Source organism: Phalaenopsis equestris, unplaced genomic scaffold (genome assembly GCF_001263595.1).
Source record: "Phalaenopsis equestris unplaced genomic scaffold, ASM126359v1 Scaffold000803, whole genome shotgun sequence".
Lineage (NCBI taxonomy): Eukaryota > Viridiplantae > Streptophyta > Magnoliopsida > Asparagales > Orchidaceae > Phalaenopsis > Phalaenopsis equestris.
Genome location: NW_018165243.1, coordinates 302564 through 311734, shown reverse-complemented (window position 1 = coordinate 311734; position 9171 = coordinate 302564). Strand labels below are relative to the sequence as shown.

The following is a 9171-nucleotide window of genomic DNA, read 5'->3' as shown; positions in this document are numbered from 1 at the left end:
TATATATATATATATATATATATATATTAAAAAGGAATAGTTGGACGCTATTATATGAGCCCAGACCATCACTCATGTGCCAAGAATTCGAGTACCATACCATATACTTGGGAGGAATCGAACTCTAAACCAGAAGGATATCTATCTCGAAACACATATCTTGAACATAACGTATTTGTGCATTTTTGTATATATATATATATATATATATATAACTCTACATCTTCGAGAGTAGATGTTTTAAATTCGACTTGTGTTAAGAAAGGCAGAGGTAGACCTAGGAAGACTTGGGCTTATTGTATTAAAAATGATCTTAATTTACTAGAACTAAATGAAAATATGACACTAAATAGGACGCAATGGAGAAAAAGGATTCATGTAGCCGACCCCACGTAGTGGGATTAAGGCTTTGTTGTTGTTGTTGTTGTTGTTGTTATCTTCACTTTAAAAAAACCTTGGTTTTTTTTTTCTCTCAATTACAAACACTTAATGAAAAGAGGGACACAAGATTTTTATTTATATTAGAAATGCTTAAAGGGACAAAAATCATCAGGACTTGTCATATAATCAAAAGCTTTTACTATTTATGGAAACTTTGTATAAGAGTTGTACACCTACAACATTCTGAGGGATTCCAATGCAAAACGCCCTTTGAATATTTAGGAATGAGATGCTGAACGAATTGATACAGGTCCTTACATGCATTTGTTGTAAATTTTGAAAAAGTATGTTGTGATTAGAGTTGGGAAGTGAGCGATGAGGCTACACAAAGGATTGCAGGCGATGCGACCGAACTATGAAGTAGGTGATGAAACTATTTGAAGAGATTTGAGCAACAACATTAGGTATTAAATAAGAAGGTCAATTATGAAAAGTGCAATAAAACCATTTATCCTTTTTTTTTTTTTTATTGCTACAAGTTAATGTCGAGAGTAGAACCATTATTCTCCTTCCTAGAATTTATTCGGCTATCACAACCCAAGCTATGTGGGATGATTAACTATTGAGTTAATTGAGTCGTCATTTGCTCTACTAAATCGAGATTTTCTTCTTAACATACTCTATTACAAGATATCAAACAAGCTAGCAAAATAAGAGAGTTCAAAGAATGAATGTCTACTCATTTGAAAAAAAGTGAGGTAAATAAGAATATTTTAAGATAAAAGTCGAAAGTCATCATAAGGTTATACAACAACGGTTTATAATGATTAGAATCACTAACCCCCTAGTCAAAGGAACAAAGAACATTGAAGGTAAAAACAATAGGATAGTATAATACACTAATTTTGATCAACTAATTAATATTGGAATCACAAAATCTAAAAATTAGGCAAAAACAAGTTTCAATAAACAATAATTATAAGTTAATTGGACATAAAAATTTTCCATTTTGTTTTATTAATAAAAAGTTCTTGTTGGTTTTCCTAAAGGATTTAGACTCCTCTGGGCTTGGAGCAAGATTATTTTGTTAATATGTACTCTTAGTAAGATTTTCAAGAAGATTATGGGCTTCTATAAACTTGGCAAAATTCACCTATTTATATGATGGCTCCTTATAGGAATTCCATGGAATTTTGGCTACTTTAGACTTTAAAAAGTTTTATTTTATTGACAACTTGACAACAATGATTCATAGAATTTTCACAATAATATGGGTTCTTCTAGGCTTGGAAAATTCCACTGCATCTATGGCGGATTCTCATGGGATTTCTCTTAGAATTTGTATTTCTCTAAATTTGAAAAAATCCTCCTACATCGTTGGTGACTCCTAGTATAATTTCTCAAAAAATCCAAGCTCCTTGAATCTTGAAAATTTCTATTGTGTTGAAGGAGCACCTCATAGGATTTTCTATTAGATTCAATTACTGCCATGTTCAAATTAAACTAATATGTGGGCAGCAGTGGCTTCTAGTATTTCTTTGAGGATTTGGATTTTTTCAAGCTTGAAAAGTTGTATTGTATTGATAATGATTCCTTATTAAATTTTCCAAATAATTTGGGATCCTTTAAGCTTAAAAAAGCTTTATTACATTTTGATGGCCCTCATAGGATTTCCTAATAATCCATGGTCCTTTTGGCTTGGAATCGCTTGGGCGATAGCTGCTCATAGGACTTTCTAAAGGACTAGGACTCCTCCATGGTTGAAAATTCCTAATGTGCTAATGTGACAGTCTTAAGACATCCCAAAGGACCTTGGCTTTTTTCAGATTAGAAAATCCAACTATTCTGACAATAACAGCTCATAGGATTCCCTAATGATCCATACCTTTAAGAGTTGGAGATTTTTATTGCGTCAACACTGGTGGCATTAAAGATTTTTCTTAAGGATTTAGAATTTTTGAAATTTCTACTATGTTGATAATCGATCCTCATAAGACTTCCTAAACATTTTGAGTCCTTATGGACTTGGAAATATTCTTCAATGTCAATGGCAACTCATCTTAGGCTTTCCAAGGATTCAAGCTCCTCCATGCTTAAAAAATCATACTACATAGGGTTTCTCTAAGAATTTAGGCTTGAAATTTCCTACTACATTGATGACGGCTCCTCGCATGATTTCATTATTGCCTTTTTGAATTGCACTATAATTAATGTATTATAGATATTCTGATTACATTGAAGCACATCACTCTTTTACAAAATTCTATAAATAGTGAAAAATTGTTGATTGGGAAAGATCCTCTCAATTTTCTTCCTTTTGGGATTTATCACAAAAAGAATCTTGCATCTCACTCTGTAGTTTACTTAGTTGTTTGATTGTCAAATAAAAACAATTAAGACAATCAAGATTGATTTTTACTAATTATGCTTGATCTTGAACCTACAATAAATTCACTTCAGTTTATCCTTCTTTAAATGACAAAGAAAAAATATTGAACTTCGAAGGAAATTAAACCTCGGTGCTTAATTAAAATTATAGCATTATGTAATTTTAATTGTGATATTGAAGGGCAGTTCCCTTTATTAATCGGTATACTTTGAAATAATAGAGAAAAATATATCATTAGTATTTAAAAAAATAGAAGTAACAAAAATCATCTTGATCATTATTGCTTATCCCATTAACTTGGGGCCAATTTTTTAAATTATCGATCTACATTCATTTTTGTTGTGCTCTAATGAGCTATTAATTCAGTGATGCATAATTTTTTCTCAACTTCTCAGCATATTTTATTTGTTTTTCATTCATTTGTTTCTTTTTATATTCATTTTATCCATTTGTACAACTTATCATTTATTGTGCATGCTTTAATCATTAGTCTATTTTTAATGCCTTTGCCTTCAATATACACGAGGAAGATTAAATCTATGAAACTAAAATTAGATCACAAATTTTTTTATGTTTATCTTATCCCATGATGTTGAGCATCTTCTGAACTACATTTTGAATTGCAATATCCATGTATTTGACAAGTGTTTGTTGAGATTGTATTCCTACTCATTATCACTGTTGGGTTCTCATACTCATCATTACCCTAAGCCCAATTATGGTGGTTGGACTTGTAAATTCTCTTTCTCCACTAGTTAATATTGAATTTTACATAATGATTACCATCTCTTAGCCATTTTAGTTGGCCTATTATTCTCTTCATAAGTCCTTCATACGATTTCTACCTAACCATCTTAGCAATCTATTTTGTATTGTTTTGCTCATCTCCAAGCCATCCATTATATTGTCGTGCATTGATTATCTTATTACTTTGTCAAACAAAAGATTCATGCATGATTTTTTTAGGAATTTTGCTTGCTTCCAAGCTTTTTAGGTGCCTATTTAATTAATTTTGCTATTAAACCAAAAAACATCGCTATTGTAATATGCACAATAGGATTGCAGTACTGTAAGTTGTGCTTAATGGAAGGAAATTTTCAAGGCTGGCTATTTTTCTTACTATTAGATTGTTCTGTAATTTACCTATGATTCATTTCTCTTAGACCTTGTTAGGATTAGAGTGTGTGTGTGTGTGTGAGAGAGAGAGAGAGAGACAGAGAGAGAGAGAGAGAGAGAGTTCTTGTGTTGCACCCTTTGTGTGCATTTATATGATTTTAGATTAAGGGTGTTGTGGCAACTAAACAAGGTTTAATTTGGATATATGAGATTTGTTTCCTTCGAGATCCATGTTGGACTTTTGTAGTCCTAAGTACAATAAAAGTTTGGAGAGTTGATTCACGTCATCATTGAGATCCATGTTGGACTTGCATACCTTAGTTGATGATAGATCGATTGTTAAAGACCTTAAGTATCAAAATTAGTGTTCATAGCTTGTTGAGACTGACACTAATGACGAGGATAGCAAGATATGGACCAAAACTATATGATTAATATTAATGAGATATTTTTCATTTTGTTGGGTAAGATTTTTTGTTGGTCCTGTATTGTTGGACAATTATCCCAACCAAATTACATTGCACAAAAATTCTCCAATCATGAATTATAAAACCCTTGGTTGAGAGATTATTTTACCTTTCTTCTATGTATATTTTGTGTTTGACTGTTTTACTTTATTTCGGCATAAAATATTGACCAATTTATGATTTTTTTTCTCAAGGCATAGGATGCGTGTAAAGAAAAAGAAACTGTTAGCTCTCGGTTGATCATTATTTAATTTACATGACTAATGGTATGACCTGTAGCATTTGCATATTTTATTTCAGTGTCTTTAGGACGCTAAAGATTTAATTTTTCATCCATGTTCTTTATAAACTTGATGACGGAGATATGAGAGTTTGTGCTTGTGAATTGTTACACTTGCAACTCTTGTGTATGGTGAGCAAATTAATAATCGATAACTGGATAACTTTTTCTTTTTTCTTCCATCATCTATTTAAATTTGTAGTTTGTTTATTTAAATTTAATTGTTTAAACATATATGTGATGATTTGATATATGAGAACATGCCTTTTTTGTTTTGATTTATTGATAATTTTTGGACTTCTATTCAAACAAGTGCTTATTTGGATCAATATTACAATTAGGGAAAAATTGATATTAAAATATGAATTCAACACATTATTCATGGGAAATCCCTGGCAATGGTGAATAATGATATGATCCTTTGAAAAGCCAACAATGATTAGGAATTTATGTGTTTATAAATAAAAAAAATTGAAACAAAAAAATCACTTTTTTTGTTCAGTGAAATTTCAGATTTCACTCACTTTTATTTGTGAATATAGGCGTGGAGTTTTTAAAGTTGGTCGTAAACCAACTATTAAATTTCAAGGGAAATCTTTTCTTTTATCATATGTGAAGTAATTTTCTCTACTTTCATTTTATCCTTTTCATCTATGTTGTAATTGATTTTGCAAGTGTGATTTTTTGTCAAATATGTTACAAAAACTTTTTTTGGCCTGTTCAAATCCAATTGAGTTGTAGTTTTCAGTGACTTCATGCAAATTATTTCTTATTTGGTAAATCATTACATTATTGTTTGACTCAGATTTTAAATTACCTACAAAGTTAGTAGATAATTGTCCAATTGATGGTCTTTAGAACTGCGAATTTTAAATCAAATGTGTGAATTTTAGACGCATTAGTTAGTTGCATTAAAAATAATTAATTTCTAAATCATCTCACATCACTTAGTGCAACTTGTGAGATCCAAGTTTACATTCCAGCATTCTTATCTATTTCAAAATTTGACTTTGTCTATTAACACAAATATGATAAAGCTGGATCTAAGAGTCTTCTTGAACTTTTAGCGGCCACTTACTTCCAACATCATCCTTTGATGATAAAATAGTATCTCACCTTCGGAATTAGTTTTACTTTGAAAATTACAGGAACTTAGAGCGGCATAAACTTTATGCTATGTACTTTTCTTTTCAAGCTGATTTTGTTCGACAAAGATGCATATAATTTTGAATCAACTATTCTAAGTTTGGTGTGCCATTTTCATCAAAATTTGAGAGTTGTTGCCGCTGCCTATATCAAATTTATTTTGATACTTTAGGGTGACTTCAGCTTGTGTGTACCTGTGTATAGTGCGCATGTGCGCGTGTGTACACCTCTGGATCGGATTCAAGGTGCGCAACTACTCAGTTCTCTCAAATGTTGAACTCGTCCAACGAAGAGCTTAACTCATCCAGGAGAATATCTGAATTTGTCCAACAGTTGAGCTCGTCCAAGAGAACTACTCTCCCATAAGTTCTAAACAACTCTCTCAGAAAACTCATCCTATTGCCAAGCTGGCTGAGAGGAACATTACTGACAGAACATCAAGGATGAGCATTTATGAAGAACGATTATCAAGATGGGGTGTCCCACATCAATAAAAGACAGAGGCTCGATCAATGATCCCTTGAAATTTGTGTGTAATAAATTGTTTATTTATAATGTATAAACATTAAGGGAGAAAGGAGGATACTTTCCTAAAGATTACCGGCAGTAGAAGTATTGTCAACATTATTTCTATTATAAAAACTTTACCATGTTTCCTCAAGTTGTAGATTGATGTAAGGTAAATTTTAAACAAATAAATCTAAAATAAATTTGACCGTTCCTAATTGCAGCAAAGATATGTGAAGAAAATTTTGCAATCAGCTCGAACTAGTAACAGAGTCTCATAGTAATGGAGATGAGAATGTGGCCAGGGGATAATCTCCTCATGTTAGGTTTTTGACTTTTGAGGCCTGAGGAGCAATATTTTTGCACCGACCACCTCACAAAGAAAATGTTTGGCTAAATATCTGTTGTTGTTGTAGTATTTCCCTAAATATACAAATAACTTGTCTCTGAAGAAAAAATACTACATCAGTACTACGCACGTAGAGTAACATGCATAGCTAATAAAATAAAGCCACGATACCCTGCGCGACAGAGAAAAAAAAAAGGCGTAGTAACACGGGGAATATTCCCCTCTGTGTTATTCATGTGTTATTGTGTATTATTTATAGGAATATTCTTGGTGTTATAATAACACAATAACACATCAATAACACATCAATAATACACAATAACACATTAATAACACGGGGGAAAATATTCTCCGTGTTACTGCGCTGTTTTTGTTTTTTTCTCTGTCGGTTACTGCGCTGTTTTTTTCTCTGTCGGGAATATTCCCGTGTTATTCAAGTGTTATTGTGTGTTATTCATATGTTATTGTATCCTGAGAATATTCTTGATGTTATAATAACACAATAACACATCAATAACACATGAATAACAGACAATAACACATGAATAACACGCAATAACACATGAATAACACGGGGGGAATATTCCCCGTGTTACTGCGCCGTTTTTTTTCTCTTGTCGCTCGTGACATGATTTTATTGGCTACACACGGTATTTCTACGTGCACGGTATTTCTACGTGCGTCCGTGCGTAGTATTGATGTAATATTTTTTTGTCTGTGAAACGGCTGTTTTGAAAAAAGGTTTATTGACTCGTTATTTGTTTTATTGGATTATTAAATATGCGGAGTCTCGTTCCATTTGGTTTATGAAGAGTTTTTATTTATATATAATTTGTTCTGAACTGCAGGAAAAATATTTCTCATTCTTTCCACCTTTTCCCTCTTCGGATATGATTATTGAATTATAGTTTACTTCCTCTTAGAGCAGCTGGCAAAGCATTCCGTTTTTATACAAATTGGTTGAGAGCTTAATCATTTTTGGTTCTTTTTGAGAAAAAGTATTCAGAGCTTACGTAGAAATTTGTCGGCCAGCTGAGAAACGAAGGCTTACACAATGAATGAACTAAGAATTTGTCTTGCAGACCAAACATCACGACCGCTTTGCTTCTTTTTCCGTTTCACCTCTTTGATAGCTAACTGGAGAATTTCCATGTAGTAAGAACGGAAAGCTGTGACCTTCTTGTTTCTCCCCCATTAATCGCCAGCTCTCCCGTTCCCATCATGTTTAAAAATCTCATCTTGTTCTTTTTGCTGCATCTCCTCACCTTCTCCTCATCACAGCAGGAGGAGTTCATATGCAATGGCTTCTCCGGCGGCGGAAGCATTAATGTGAGCCTGAACGGGGTTGCTGAGATCCAAAAAGGCGGGATCCTGCGGCTTACGAACGACTCAACACGTCTCATCGGCCGCGCCTTCTATCCGCAGCCTCTCCGCTTCAAGAACTCCGCCGGCGCCGGCGAAAGCGAAATCTTTTCCTTCTCTACAGCCTTTGCATTCGCCATCGTCCCTCAGTACCCAAAGCTCGGAGGCCATGGATTCGCCTTTGTGCTCTCCCCCACGCGCGAGCTTCCCGGCGCATATCCCAGCCAGTACTTCGGCCTACTGAATTCCTCCGATAACGGAAATACCACCGACCACCTCCTCGCCGTTGAATTCGACACTGTGCAGGACTTCGAGTTCAGGGATATCAATGACAACCACATCGGCGTCGACATCGACAGCCTTATCTCATCCAAATTCGCAGATGTTGTCTACTTCGACTCCGATTCCGGTTCCCAGCAACCCCTCAATCTCAAAAGCGGAAACACCATCCAAGCCTGGATAGACTACGATGGGGCCACAAAAGTTCTCAATGTGTCAGTTTCCCCTCTCTCCACAAAGCCCATTTCACCATTGATTTCCTTTCCGGTTGATCTATATCAAATCCTCCACGACGAGATGTTCATCGGCTTCTCAGCTTCCACAGGCCTCCTCTCCAGCTCCCACTACCTCTTAGGCTGGAGCTTCAAGATGAACGGTGCGGCTCAATCATTGGACCTCTCCTCTCTCCCAACTCTCTCCGAACTATCCAAAGCAATGAAGAAAGATTCCACTTTTATCATCGTCATCGCATCCTTATCCGCCACCGTTATCATCCTCAGTGCCGCCGCCATTACCGCTTATTGCTTCTACTGCAGCAAGAACTCTGAGCTCATCGAACCATGGGAGCTAGAACACGGCCCACATCGCTTCTCCTACAAGGAACTCCACCGCTCCACCAAAGGCTTCCGCGACCGCGAGCTCCTCGGCGTCGGCGGGTTCGGCAAAGTTTACAAAGGCGTCCTACCTTCCACCGGCGCCGACATCGCCGTTAAACGTATCTCCCACGATTCCAAACAGGGGATCCGCGAATTCGTAGCGGAAATCGACAGTATCGGCCGACTCCGCCATCGCCACCTCGTCCAACTGCAAGGCTGGTGTCGCCGCGACGGAGACCTCCTCCTCATCTACGACTACATGCCCAACGGCAGCCCCGACCGCTTCTTTTTCTCCGACA

General features: G+C 35.3%; 1 pseudogene; it reads left to right on the top strand.

The window, feature by feature from the left end:
* The first annotated feature begins 7439 nt into the window (after nucleotides 1-7439).
* LOC110031390 overlaps nucleotides 7440-9171 on the top strand; it is a 2715-nt pseudogene continuing 983 nt past the window's right edge.